Here is a 15,615-nt window from a genome sequence, read left to right as displayed (position 1 = left end):
AGCATGCACCACTTTGTTCATCTGGCTTTACGCGGGTACTGGGGAATAGAACCCAGGTTGTTAGGCACTGCAGGCAAGTGCCTTAACCATTGAGCCATCTCTCCAGCTTCCTCTATTCTTTTTTTTTTTTTTTTTAAATCTTGGCTGAACTGGGCTTCGTGGAGCATGCCTAAAGTCCCAGTACTCAGGAGGCAGAGGTAGGAGGATCGCTTGTAAATTTGAGGCCACCCTGAGACTACATAGTTAATTCCAGGTCAGGCTGGGCCAGAGTGAGACCCTACCTCAAAAACAAAACAAAACAAAAGTTCTGTACACTGTACTCTCCCTCACACTGGCTGAAAGGTGCACCAGTGGTTATCTTAATCCATTTTGTGTTGCTAATACAGAGTACTGGACACTTGGTATTAATTTCTTTTTTTTTAAATATTTTGTTTATTTTTACTTATTTATTTGAGAGTGACAGAGAGAGAAAGAGGCAGTTAGTGAGAGAGAGAGAGAGAGAATGGGTGTGCCAGGGCTTCCAGCCACTGCAAACGAACTCCAGACACATGCGCCCTCTTGTGCATCTGGCTAACGTGGGTCCTGGGGAATGGAGCCTTGAACCGGGGTCCTTAGGCTTCACAGGCAAGCGCTTAACCGCTAAGCCATCTCTCCAGCCCTTGGTATTAATTTCTTATAGTCCTGGAGGCTGAAAAGTCCAAGGGCGAGGATAGCTTCTAGGTATCTGCTGAGAGCCTTTGTGCCACACCATCACATGGTGGAGGGCAGGGAAGGGCAAAAAGAGACAAAATATTGCAGCTCACAGAGCCAAAAGCAGAGAGCTGCCAATTCATGTAAGCCCTTTTTATTTATTTATTTATTTCCAAGGAGAGAGAGAGAGAGAGAGAGAGAGAAAGAGAGTATGTGTGTGTGTGTGTGTGTGTGTGTGTGTGTGTTAGAGAGAGAGAGAGAGAGAAATAGATAATGAACACACGAGGGCCTCTAGTCACTGCAAACAAACTACAGATGCATATACCACTTTTGAGCTTTACATAGGTACTGGGGAATTGAACCCAGGTCGTTAGGCTTTGCAGGAAAGTGCCTTAATCACTGAGCCATCTCTCCAGCCCCCCCCCCACTTTTAAAAAATATATATGTATTTTTATTGACAGCTTCTCTACTTACAGACAACAAACCATGGTATTTCCCTCCCGTCCCCCTCTTTCCCCTTCATAACTCTGCTCTCTGTCATGTCCCCTCCCTCTCTCCATTAGTGTGTCTTCTAATTTGATGTCATCATCTTTTCCTCCTATTATGAGGGTCTTGTGTAGGTATTGCTAGGCACTACAAGGTCTTGGATTTCGAGGCCAAATTCTGCCCAGATAGTTGTATGTCAGGAGTGGTACCCTTCCTTTGCCTCTTACATTCATTCCGCCACCTCTTTCGCAATGGACCCTGAGCCTTGGAGGGTGTGAGATGTTTCAGTGCTGGACACTCCTCTGTCCCTTCTTCTCAGCACTATGGTGCCTTTTGGGTTATCCCAGTGGTCATCACTGTCTGAAGAGAAGCTTCTCTAACCAGAAGTGAGAGTAGCATTAATATATGAGTATGAACATTAAGTGTAGTGTTTTCTGAGCAATTTGGTGAGAGTAATATATGCATTTATCCAGCCAAGAGCAGGTTTTATACTCCTAAGGCTCATGTCCATCCCTGCCATAGGCTTTTGATTAGGTTTTCAGTACCAGGCATGTATTCCCTCCCATAGAGTGGGCCTCCAGTCCAATTAGAGAGCAGTTGGTTTCCCCCAGAGCGGACATGCCACTATTGCACTCGTTCAGTCATTTGGCCTGTCTGGCCAGACTTGAGGTTTCCAGTGTCCACTGTTTTCACTGCTGATGACTTCTGTCTCCCATAAGGCTGCATAGGGTGCAGCTTTTCCCAGCTTTCAGTTCAGCCCCCTTTCTTTGGGGGGCGGGGTTCGAGGTAGGGTTTCACTCTAAACCAGGCGGACCTGGAATTCATTATGTAGTCTCATGGTGGCCCTGAACTCATAGTGATCCTCCTACCTCTGCCTCCCTAGTGCTAGGAGTAAAGGTGTACGCCACCATGCCCGGCAATGCCAGCTCCTCTTTAAAAAAAAAAAAAAATACAAATTTTATTTCTTTATTTGCATGTGTGTCTGTGTGTATCAGGATCTCTTGGTGCTGCAAACAAATGTCAGATGCTTGCACCACTTTTTAAAAAACATTATTTATTTGACAGAGAAAGAGGGAGGGAGAGAGAGAATGGGCATACCAGGGCCTCCAGCCACTGCAAACGAACTCCAGATGCGAGCGCCCCCTTGTGCATCTGGTAATGTGGGTCCTGGGGAATCGAGCCTGGGTCCTTTGGATTTGCAGGCAAATGCCTTATCCGCTAAGCCATTCCTCCAGCCTATGCACCACTTTTTTCATCTGGTTTTACATGGATTGCTAGGGAATTGAACCCAGCTAGCAGGCCTTGCAAGAAAGTGCTTTCCCCCACCCCCTCACCAGGTAGCACAAGCTGATCTGGAAGTCACTCTGTAGTCCCAGGCTGGCCTCAGTTTACAGTGATCTTCCTGCCTCTGCTTCCCAAATGCTGAGTGGGATTAAAGGAATGCACCACCATGCCCAGCTGCAAATGCCTTTAAGTACTGAGCCATCTCCTCAGCTCCTATAAACTCTTTTCAGAGCAGCATTAATCCATTTATGTGTAAAGACTCCTTGTGACCTAAACACTTCCCAGTAGGCCCCTTCCCAACACTAATTCATTGAAGATTAAGTTGCAACATGAATTTTAGAAGGAAGGCAAACTTTCAAACCATAGTTGGTCTGCATTCAAACATTCAAGCAGACATTCCCTCCACTACTACAAACTAAAAAAAGATCCACAGAGAAGACAGCCGGAGAGGGCCCCAGGACCAAAGAATAACACGGTGGTGCACTCCCTGGGTTTTCTGTTTCCTGGGGTGGAGCTGAGGATTCCAGCAAGCAGGAAACAGCAATGGGCACAGGTGGAAAAACTCCCACACTGCTCTCTCGAGCCAAAATACCAGGAGGACATTGTAAGCAGGAAACTTTTAAACAGGAATTGCTCTACTTCAGTGAAACCGTGCTGGAGAAACTAAATGTTCACACTTGGTGGGGTGGAGGCCACAGAGACTGTATCCAGGCTCTTTGGTTGCAAAGGACAGGTATTCCTTCAAGAAAAGGGGATATAGGCCGGGCATGGTGGCACACGCCTTTAATCCCAGTACTCAAGAGGCAGAGGTAGGAGGATTGCTGTGAGTTCAAGGCCACCCTGAGACGACATAGTGAATTCCAGGTCAGCCTGAGCTAGTGAGACCCTACCTCGAAAAAACCAAAACAGGAAAGAAAAGGGGATATGTTGTTAAATGAAGAATCTAGTAGAAACCAACAAGCTTCAACAAGGCCAAATATAGAGTGAGAACACCTCCTTTTTCTTTTTTCTTTTATTTCTTTATTTCTTTTTGTTTTTCTTTTCTTTCTTTCTTTCTTTTTCATTTTTTTTTTTTTTTTGAGGTAGGGTCTCACTTTAGCCCAGGCTGACCAGGAATTCACTATCTAATCTCAAGGTGGCCTTGAACACACTATGATCCTCCTACCTCTGCCTCCAGAGGGCTGGGATTCTTAAAGGCATGTGCCACCATGCGGTTGAGATAGGGTTTTATGTAGCCCAGGCTGGCCCCAAACTTGTTATGTGTTATGTGGTTGAAGTTGGTCTTGAACCCCTGATCCTCCTACTTTCTAAATGCTGGGATTACAGGCATGTACCACTAGCCCAGCTATACAATAATGCTTGAGACAATATTTTAGCTTCTGTCCCTGCTGCTAAATGGATCAGTCTCTCAGATTTTTAATTTCAAATTCCCACCAAATACTGACTGGCTCATTTGATCTTTGTGTGAGGCAAATTTCTGACCAGTATACAGATAGGTGAATTGGTTTACTATCTAGCTCTGGCTTAATTTATTACAAACAGAGGTAATAAGGTCTTGTTCAAAATAGGGCTCTTTCAATGGTCCGTGAGAGCAAGTATTTCCCCAGAAGGTAAGGGTAGGTCCTTTGACTGTAAGAGTAAGAGAAACAAGTAAACTTATAAATTACAGCACAATGCAGCTTAGCACCAGGCAATGAGTCCAAGACTGGAGGTTTTAGGAATGACAGGGGAAAGACAGCCGAAGGAGAAGCAGGTGTTTGCCAGGAATGAGGAGGGAGGGCACTCCAGGAGGAAGGGAAGTGGGGGCAGAGGGCAGTGACTGCAACAGGTCATGGCTGGATCAGGACAGAGAAGTTCAAGGAACCTGGAGCCAGAGTGCAGGGGAAGTGGGGAGGGGTGGGGCTGGAAGATAAAGTGAGCTTATATTGCAAATAACAGGGGTTTTTGGTGTTTTTGTATTTTTTGTTTGTTTGTTTGTTTTTGTTTTTCAAGGTAGGGTCTCTAGCTCAGGCTGACCTGGAATTCATTATGGAGTCACAGGGTGCTGGGATTAAAGGCGAGGGCTGTGATCTAGGAAGTTGGGGTACTGTCCCATCAGCCAGAGGGATCCAGCCTACATTGATTAAGCAGGGAAGTGACATCTGGTATTTTCTAGAATCAGGCTGTACATTAACCAAGGAATTGCTACCTTCTGCCATGGCTGGGCTCTGCTGCTATTTCTCAGACACTATGCTGGCCTTTTGTTTTTGTTTTTGTTTTTCTTTTTTTTTAACTCTAGATGCATGTATCACCTTGTGCATCTGGCTTACTTAGGTATCTGGGACTCGAGCCTGGTTCCTTAGGTTTCGCAGGCAAGCACCTTAACCACTAAGCCATCTCTCCAGCCCTGCTGGACTGCTTTTTATTTCATATGGAAATGGTCTATGTTTCTGGGTAGAGAGGCCTAACTTGGCCTGTGTGTGTGTGTGTGCGCGTGTGAGTGTGTGTGTGTGTGTGTGTGTGTGTGTGTGTGAGAGAGAGAGAGAGAGAGAGAGAGAGAGAGAGAGAGAGAGAGGGAATTGAAGGCCTATAAATCCTGATAGTGGCTCATGCCTGTAACCTAAGCACTCATGAGGCTAAAGCAGGAAGATTGCTATGAGTTCAAGGCCAGACTGTGCCAGTGTGAGTCTTATTTTAAAAAGTTTTTACTCTCCAGGCGTGGGGCACACGCCTTTAATCCCAGCACTCAGGAGGCAGAGGTAAGAGGATCATGGTGAGTTCAAGGCCACCCTGAGACTACATAGTGAATTCCAGGTCGGCCTGAACTAAAGTGAGACCCTACCTCAAAAAAAATGTTTTGTTGTTGTTGTTTGTTTTGTTATTTTGAGGCAAGGTCTCACTTTAGCACAAGCTGATTTGGAACTCATGGTGATCCTCCTACCTTAGTCTCCCCAGTGATGGGATTAAAAGCATGAGCCGGGCTGGAAAGATGGTTTGGCAGTTAAGGCGCTCACATGCAAAGCCAAAGGACCCAGGTTAGATTCCCCAGGACCCACATAAGCCAGACGCATAAGGTGACACATACGTCTAAAGTCTGTTTGTGGCAGCTGGAGGCCCTGGGGCACCTTTTCTCATTCTCTTTCACTCTCTCAAATAAATAAATACAAATAAAATATTTTTTATAAAGCATGAGCCATCACACCCAGCACACATCTTTAATCCCAGCGTTTGGGAGGCAGAGGTAGAAGGATCACTGTGATTTTGAGGCCAACCTGGTACTACAGTATCCAGTCACCCTGGGCTAGAGGAAGATCCTACCTCAAAATAATAAAATACTCCCAAAAAATTAAAATAAAGATAACAGCTAGGTGTGGTGGCATACACCTTTAATCCCAGCCCTCGGAAGGCAGAGGTGAGAGGATCGCCGTGAATTCGAGGCCACCCTGAGACTACATAGTGAATCCCAGGTCAGCCTGGGCTAGAGGGAGACCCTACCTCAAAAAAACAATAATAATAATGATGATGATGTTGCCAGGTGTGGTGTTGCATGCCTTTAATTCCAGCACTTGGGAGGCAGAGGTAGGAGAATCACCATAAATTCAAGGCCACCTAGGTCAGCCTGGGCAAAAAAAAAAAAAACAAATAGAGATGGCTTAGTAGTTAAAGTGCTTGCCTGCGAAGCCTAAGGACCCATGTTCAACTCTCCAGATCCCACGTAAGTCAGATGCATAAAGGTGAGGCAAGTGCAAGTTTGCACATGCCTATTAGGTGGCTCAAAAAAACAATAAAAAAATAAAAAATGGGGCTGGGGAAATAGGGGAAATGGCTTAGCGGTTAAGGCACTTGCCTCAAAGCCTAAGGACCCTGGTACGATTCCCCAGGACCCACATAAGCCAGATGCACAAGGTAGCACATGCGTCTGGAGTTCATTTGCAGTGGCTGGAAGCCCTGGTGTGCCCATTCTCTCTCTTCTTCTGTCTGTCTCTCTCTCAAATAAATAAATGAAATATTAAAAATAAATAAAACATGTTGCTGGGCTGGAAAGATAGCTTAGCAATTAAGGTGCTTGCCTGGGAAGCCAAAAGATCCAGGTTTGATTCCCCAGTACCCATGTAAAGCCAGAAACACAAGGTGGCACGTGTCTGGACTTGTATAGTTGCTGGAGGCCCTGGCTTGCCGATTCTCTCTGTTTTTCTCTTTCTGTCTCTCTCAAGTAAATCAATTAATTAAAAAACGTTGCCATGCCATGCTTTGCTATGTTAGGATAAAAAAACAAAAAAAAACAAACAACAACAAGAAAAAAACCTAAGGCTGGACGTGGTAGCACACGCCTTTAATCCTAGCACTTGGGAGGCAGAAGTAGGAGGATTGCTGTGAGTTCAAGGCCACCCTGAGACTCCATAGTGAATTCCAGGTCAGCCTGAGCTAGAGTGGGATCCTACCTTGAAAAACCAAAAAAATTAAAATAAAATTTAAAAAACTGTAATGTCGGGGGCTGGAGAGTTGTCTCAGTGGTTAAGATACTTGCCTGCAAAGCCTTACAACCAAGGCTCAATTCCCCAGGACCCATGGAAGCCAGATGCACAAAGTGGTACATGCATCTGGAGTTTGTTTGCAGTGGTTAGAGGCTCTGGAGCTCCCATACTCTCTCTCTCTTTCTAATAAATAAATAAAATATTAAAAAAACCAAAATTGGCCCAGTGTGGTGGTGCATGCCTTTAATCCCAGCACTCGGGAGGCAGAGGTAGGAGGATCGCTGAAAGTTTGAGGCCACCCTGAAATGATATAGTGAATTCCAGGTCAGCCTGAGCTAGAGACCCTGCCTCAAACAAAACAAAACAAAACAAAACAAAACAAATCAACAACAACAAAAAAAACCTCTCATGTTTCACAACAAATATAAAATATGAGTACAAAAAAAGGGGCTCACTTGTATTCAAAACTACACGATGTAGAAGCCAGGACTGGCAGTGTTAGAATCCCAACACTTTGGAGACCGAAGCAGGAGACTTGTTATGAGTTCAGGGCCTGCCTGTGCTACAGAGCAAGTGACAGTCATCCAGGTTTACATAGCATGACCCGGTCCAACCCCCAACCTCCCCAAAATAATGCTCCACACAGGGGCTGGGGAGATGACCTAGAAGGTAAGAGTGCTTGTCCCACTCATAAGAGCTTGGGAAGTCCTGGAACTACCAAAGTTTGATTCCCCAGGACCCGTGGAAACAGCTGGGTGTGGTCACAGAAGTGAGTTGTTCCCCCGGGGGAAGCAGGAAGCAGAGAATTTGTGGGGCTCTGGGAAACCATAGCTCCTCCTTCAGAGAGAGACTATTGCAAAGAAATGCACAGGTGAGTAACAGAGGAGGGACAGCTGATGTTCTCCAGCCTCTGCACACATGCACACGGGTAGACACCACTCACACACACCATACATAACACACACACACACACACACACACACACACACACACACACAAGAATAATCACCACACAGTTAGGCAATGACTTATCTATACTGTACCTAAAGCACAACCATAGAAGAAAATGTGCCCCACATTAGCACTCCAGTGAGCATCAGAACCTTTCAATCATCCTAGGCCAGGGTACAGCAATTCATGAGACATTTCCAGCTGGTTGGTTCCCAGCTAGCGCCAGTCTTTTTGGCTGAGTCCCCAGACATTGTGTAGCAGAGACAAGCCATTCCCATTAGGATCTATTTGAACTATTGACCTACAGAATCTATGCCCACAGTAAAATGCAGGAAGGAAAGTAATTCAACACGAGTATGGAGATGGAGGAAGAAGCTGGGTTAGAAATATAAACTTGAAGCCTTGTGTGGTGGTGCATACCTTTAATCCCAGCACTCGGGAGGCAGAGGTAGGAGGATCGCCGTGAGTTCGAGGCCACCCTGAGACTCCATAGTGAATTCCAGGTCAGCCTGAGCTAGAGTGAAACCCTACCTCAAAAAACCAAAAAAAAAAAAAAAAAAAAAAAAAAAAAATATATATATATATATATATATGTATATATATATACACACCATATATATATATATATATATATAGAGAGAGAGAGAGAGACAGAGAGAGAGAGAGAGAGAGAGAGAGAGTTGGGTGTGGCATTTGGGAGACTGAGGTAGGATCACTGTGAGTTTAAAAAGGAAAAAAAAAAAAGCCAGGCGTGGTGGATCACACCTTTAATCCCAGCACTTGGGAGGCAGAGGTAGGAGGACTGCCATGAGTTCAAGGCCACCCTGAGATGACAGAGTTAATTCCAGGTCAGCCTGGACCAGAGTGAGACCCTACCTTGAAAAACAAACAAACAAACAAAAAAGAAATATAAACTTGAGCTGGAGAGTTGGTTCAGCCATTAAGGCACTTGCTTACAAAACTTAATGGCCTGGGTTTGATTTTCCAGTGCCCATACAAAGCCATATGCACAAAGTGGCACACATGCATATGGAGTTCGTTTGCAACAGCAGGAGGCCCTGGCATGCCCATTTTCTCTGTCTCTTTCTCCTAGGAAATATATATGTATATATATATATGTATATATATATATATATATATGTATATATGTATATATATCCACATACATACATACATATCCACATATACATACATATCCACATATACATACATATATATACATACATATATATATATATATATATATATATATATATATATATATATATATATATATATGTATGTATGTATGTATTGTGATAGGGTCTTACTCTAGCTCAGGCTGACCTGAAATTTACTATGTAGTCTCAGGGTGGCCTCGAACTCATGGTGATCCCCCTACCTCTGCCTCTGGAGTGCTGGAATTAAAGGCATGTGCCACCATGCCTGGCTAATAACTTTTTAAAATTTATTAACAACTTCCATGATTGTAAACAATATCCCATGGTAATACCTTCCCTCCCCCCTCCCCACTTTCCCCTTTGAAACTCTATTCTCCATCATATCCCCTTTCCCTCTCAGTCTCTCTTTTATTTTGATGTCATGATCTTTTCCTCCTCTTACGATGGTCTTGTGTAGGTAGTGTCAGGCACTGTGAGGTCATGGATAGCCAGGCCATTTTGTGTCTGGGAGGAACACTTTGTAAGGAGTCCTGCCCTTCCTTTGGCTCTTACATTCTTTCCACCACCTCTTCTGCAATAGACCCTGAGCCTTGGAAGGTGTGATATAGATATTGCAGTACTGAGCACTCCTGTCACTTCTTTCCAGCACCATGATACCTCTGAGTCGTCCCAAGGTCACTGCCATCTGAAAAGAGAATGTTCTTTACCAAAAGTGAGAGTAGCATTAATATATGGGTATGAATATTAAGAGAAGTGCTTACTGGGCAGTTTGATAAGCATAATATATACATTTAGACAGACAGCAGCAGACATTAGGCTCATGACTACCCCTGTTTTAAGTTTTCAGTATCAGGAATGTATTCCCTCCCATGGAGCAGGCCTCCAGTCCAATTAGAGGGCAATTGGTTTCTACCATGACAGATGTGCCACTATTGTACCCATTGGCTCATTTGGCCTGGCTGGCCAAATATAAGGCTTGCAGTGTTCACTGTTGAGTATCCTCACTGGTGATTTCTCTCTCTCCCATTGAACTGCATGCAGAATGGCTTCTTCCAGCTTTCTGTCGGCTTGTCTACATGGAGGAGGTTATCAGCTCAGTTAAAGCAGGATTTCTCAGTGGTCTTGCAGCCCAAGTATGTGGAGTCTTCAACAATAGGGTCTTACCATCTATTCCTGGTGGGAAACTGAGGCCTTGGCAATACCCTGTAATGTTTTGGGTGCATCAGGGACCTCTCTGGCCAACAACTCACTGGAAGGTATCTCATCCCTGGCACTGAAAATTTTTTAGTAACAATCTAAAGCTCCTGAGTGTTCCATTGTCCACAAAAGTAGCTCTCCTTCCACCTTTCCTTTACTCAATCTCTTCCCCTGACCTCACTTTAGGCCTTTTCACCCCCATCCATCAATTCTTCTACTTATATATATATATATATAATACCATCCTATCAAGTACCCCCTCCCTTCCTTTCTCTTCCTTTTATATCTCTTTTCTAGCTTACTGGCCTTTGCTACTGAGTTTTCTTCCTACTCACACAGAAGTCCAAACATGTGTAGCTAGGATCCACATATGAGACAGAACATGCGAAATTTGGCTTTCTGGGCCTGGTTACCTCACTTAGTATCTTTTTTTTTTTTTTTTTAAGGAATATAAACTTGAAAATTGTTTGAGTAGCCAGTCCTGTAATTCTAGCAATCGGGAGGCAGAAGCAGGAAGATCACAAATTAAAGGCCAAAGGAAATAAGGGCTGAGGCAGGAGGACCAAGAGTTTGAGGCCGTCAGGCAGGCATGGTGGCTCACACCTGTAATGCCAACACTCAGGAGGCAGAGATAGGAGGATTGTTGTGAGTTCGTGGCCATCTTGAGACTACAGAGTGAATTCTAGGTCAGCCTGGGTTAGAGTGAGATCCTACCTGAAAAAAAAAAAGACAAAATAACAAACAACAACAACAACAGCAAAACACTAACAACCAGCCAGGCGTGGTGGTGCACACCTTTAATCCCAGCACTCGGGAGGCAGAGGTAGGAGGATTGCCGTGAGTTCGAGGTCACCCTGAGACTCCATAGTGAATTCCAGATCAGCCTGGGCTAGAGTGAGACCTTACCCCAAAGTACCAAAGGGGAAAAAAAAACCCAAAAAACCACTAACAACCTTAACTGAGGGTAGGTGAGAGAGAGAGGAAGAAAGGAGGAAGCAAAACAAGGAGGGAAGAAAAGATTACAGTGAATCCATTTGGTGGCTTTACGTCCTTAAATTTGTGGATAGTAATACAGCAATGGTGTCATTGACAGAGCATGACAAGAGTTTCAGGAGAAAGCAGGGAGTAAGTCTTACAGCTGCTCTGCCACTGAAGTCTGTAGTAACTACTTCAAGGTGGGGGCTGGAGAGATTGATCAGTGGTTAAGGCACTTACCCACAAAGCCTGAGGACATGGGTTCAACTCCCTGGTGTCCATGTCAGGCCAGATACACAAGGTGGTACATGTGTCCAGAGTTCCTTGGCAGTGGCTAGAAGCCCTGACCTGCTCTTCCTTTCTCTCATAAGTAATATATATTTTTTAAAAAGATATTGAAGTCAGGCATGATGGCACATGCCTTTAATCCTAGCACTCGGGAGGCAGAGGTAGGAGAATCACCATGAGTTTGAGACCACCCTGAGACTATAGTGAATTTCATATCAGCCTGAGCTAGAGTGAGACCTTAACCCGAAAAACCAAAGGGGAAAAAAAAAAAGATATTGAAGTGAATGTGTTTCTGCAGACACTTAGAAACAGCTGGCAATAGTGATGCCATTTTATGAGCCTTAAGAACAACTGAAGCCATTACTGTCCCTCAAACTGGCTACAATATAATGTTGAAGCATTTTCTTTTTTAAATTTTCTTTATTTACTTATTTGAGAGAGAGACAGAGGAAGAGGCAGAGAGAAAGAGAGAAAGTGTGCACCAGGGCCTCCTTGTGTATCCGGCTTACGAGGGTCCTGGGGATTGAACCGGGGTCCTTTGGCTTTATAGGCAAATGCCTTAACTGCTAAGCCATTTCCCCAGCCCTGCTAAAGCATTTTCATGTGGCTTAATTAAAATTCTACTGTAACTTGTACAAAGATTAATGAAACTTGAATAAATTAATAAATTGCACAAAAATTTTTTTTAAAGGGCTGGAGAGATGGCTTAGTGGTTAAGGCTTTTGCCTGTGAAGCCTAAGGGCCCCAGTTCAATTCGTCAGGACCCATGTAAGCCAGATACACAAGGGGGTGCATGTGTCTGGTGTTCTTTTGCAGTGACTGGAGGCCCTGGCGTGCCCATTCTTCTCCCTTTCTCTCCCTCGTTCTCTGTCAAATAAATAAATAAAAATAAAATATGTTTTTTAATTTTTTAAATTTTTATTAGCATTTTCCATGATTATAAAAAAAATTCCATGGTAATTCCCTCCCTCCCCACCCCCCACACTTTCCCCTTTGAAATTCCATTCTCCATCATATTACCTCCCCATCACAATCATTGTACTTACATATATACAATACCAACCTATTAAGTACCCTCCTCCCTTCCTTTCTCTTCCCTTTATATCTCCTTTTTAACTTACTGGCCTCTGCTACTAAGTAAAAAATAAAATATTTTTTAAAACTTTTAAAAAAAGATATTGACATGAACATGTGAAAGTGCCCAGAAACACAGTTTTTGCAGGTATACTCAAATTATACTAGATCAAGAGGGGATCAAATCCAGTGACAATAGCGATATTGGGACACAGAGACACAGGCTGGGGAGAGCACGGGGACAACACAGTGAAGGAACAACCAGAAGCTTGGAAGAAGAGAGGGAGGACCCACCGATGGGACCCTCAGAGGCAGCATAACCCTACCGACACTTTGATTTCAGCTGATATATATATATATGGTGGTTAGATTTGGGTGTCCCCCATAAACTTAGGTGTTCTAGACACTGCGTTCCCAGCTGATGGTGATTTGGGAATTAACACATCTTGGAAGCAGTGTATTGTTGGAGTTGGGCTTATGGGTGTTATAGCCAGCTTCCTCTTGCCAGTGTTCGCACACTCTCCTGTTGCTATTGTCCATCTGACGTTGCCCAGGAGGTGATGGCCACCTTCTGCTCATGCCATAATTTTCCCCTGCCATCATGGAACTTCCCCTTGAGTCTGTAAGCCAAAATATCCCCCGCCCTTTTTTTGTCCACAAGCTGCTCTTGGTCAGGTGTTTTCTGCCAGCAACACAAACCTCACTGCAACAGTAAAATTAGTACCAAGAAGTGGGATCATTACTGTTAAAAACCTGACTATGTGGCTTTTGGCCTTTTGGAACTGATTTGTAGGAGGAATGTGGATGAATTGGAAAGTTTAACCTAAAAGATACCTTGAAAAAAAAAAAAAAAGATACCTTGAAGTGTTGTAAGTACAGCTTGCTTAATGGGCCATTCTGGTCAGAGTTGAAAGACCTGAATGCAGTAAGAACTAAGGACTGTGAGGTTTGGCTTATCAAGGTAAGAAAGAGCTTTGCCTGGGCTGGGCTAGAAGCAGTTTGCGTGAGAGGCTTGTTCTTATGGCCATGTTCTGAGAACTTGTGCAGGGTTGCATTGCGTAGATATGGACTGGTGTGAGCAGAGGGATACAGCACAGAAAAAATGAAATCTTTGAGCCAAAACTGCTGCCTGTTCAGCTATAATTGTTTGAGAGATTGCAACCACTGAGATTGGGCCAGCTGACCTGCATTGGGACAACAGGAAGAATGCAGACTCTTTTGAAGGAGCCTTAGTGCTTAAGGAGTGTCCTGTTCTTCAAAGTCTGTTTTATTCCCCCCAGACTTAACAAGTCGCTATCCTATCTGGTGTTATGGAGTATAAAATTGCAGGAAAGAGAGGGTCATTGAATTTGCAACATGGTTTTGCCTTTTGGAAATGACCATGAGCAGTGTGAAGCAGGCTTGTTAGATGACCTGCGTGGAGACTCGATGGAGCCATGAGGATGAACCGTGGGTTGCAGCAGAGACCCAATTTAGATGCCAGGACTTTGAGTTGGCTGCCAAGGAGAGCTGCCAGCACCAAATGCAGTTTCCCAGGACTATGTGTAGCCTAGCTGTAGGGACGCAATTGGGAATCCAGACACTTGTCACTGGTTAGAGTTGTTGGACTTGGAACTACAGAGCTGATGTTTGCCCTGTTTAAATCTTGTATTGGTTGACTATTTCTTTGCTCTGTTTGCTTTGCCCAATGCCATCTTTTGGAGTGTGAATGTTTATTCTGTGCCATTACATGATTTTTGTTTTGTTTTTCAAGGTAGCATCTCACTTGAGCCCAGGCTGACCTGGATTTCACTATGGAGTCTCAGGATGGCCTTGAAGTCACAGCAATCCTCCTGCCTCTGCCTCCTGAGTGCTGGGATTAAAGGCGTGCACCACCACGCCGGCCTGTTACATGTTTTTTTTTTTTTTAATTTTATTTTTTGGTTTTTCGAGGTAGGGTCTCACTCTAGCTCGGGCTGACCTGGAATTCACTATGTAGTCTCAGGGTGGTCTCAAACTCACGGCGATCTACCTACCACTGCTTCCCAAGTGCTGGGATTAAAGGTGTGCACAACCACGCCTGGATATTTTTATTTATTTATTTTTTTTTTGAGGTAGGGTCTCACTCTCAGGCTGAACTGAAATTCACTATGTAGTCTTAGGGTGGCCTTGAACTCATGATGTTCCTCCTACCTCTATCTCCCGAGTGCTGGAATTGAAGGTGTGCACCACCATGCCTGGCTGGGATTTTTATTTTTGGTATTGCAGCTCAGTTAAAAGACCTTGGACTATGGGGATGTTTGAACATCATTGAGATTGATAAAAGCTATGGGGACTTTGAGGCTGGGAAGATTTCTTAGTAGTTAAGGCACTTGCCTGAAAAGCCAAAGGACCCAGGTTTGATTACCTACTACCCACATAAGCCAGATAAAGTGGCACATGCATCTGGAGTTCATTTGTGGTGGCTGGAGGTCCTGGCATATCCATCCCTCTCTTTCAAATTAATAAATTAAATAAAATGTTTTTAACTATAGGGACTTTTAAAGTTGGACAAATGCATTGCATTTTACATCATGAATGGTGGTCAGTTTATGAGGGCCAGTGGCGGAATGTGGTGGTTTGATTCAGGTGTCCCCCATAAACTTAGGCGTTCTGAATGCTAGGTCCCCAGCTGATGGAGATTTGGGAATTAACACCACCTGAAGGTGGTGCATTGTTGGGGGAAGGCTTATGGATGTTACAGCCAACTTCCTCTTGCCAGTGTTTGGCACACTCTCTTGTTGCTGTTGTCCATCTGATGTTGGCCAGGAGGTGATGTCCACCCTCTGCTCATATCATCGTTTTCTCCTGCCATCATGTAGCTTCCCCTTGGGTCTGTAAGCCAAAATAAACCTCTTTTTCCCCACAGGATGCTCTTGGTTGGGTGTTTTCTGCCAGTAATGTGAACTTGACTGTAACCATGTATATATTCCTATCTCTGCCTCCCAGGTGCTGGGAATAAAGGCATGTGTCACCATGACTGGCTGGAAGTACTTTTATTTTTTAATCAGAGAGAGAAAGAGAGAGTGAGAGAGAAT

This window comes from Jaculus jaculus, chromosome 10, assembly GCF_020740685.1.
Source record: "Jaculus jaculus isolate mJacJac1 chromosome 10, mJacJac1.mat.Y.cur, whole genome shotgun sequence".
Classification (NCBI taxonomy): domain Eukaryota; kingdom Metazoa; phylum Chordata; class Mammalia; order Rodentia; family Dipodidae; genus Jaculus; species Jaculus jaculus.
Note: the sequence above shows the minus strand (reverse complement) of the source record.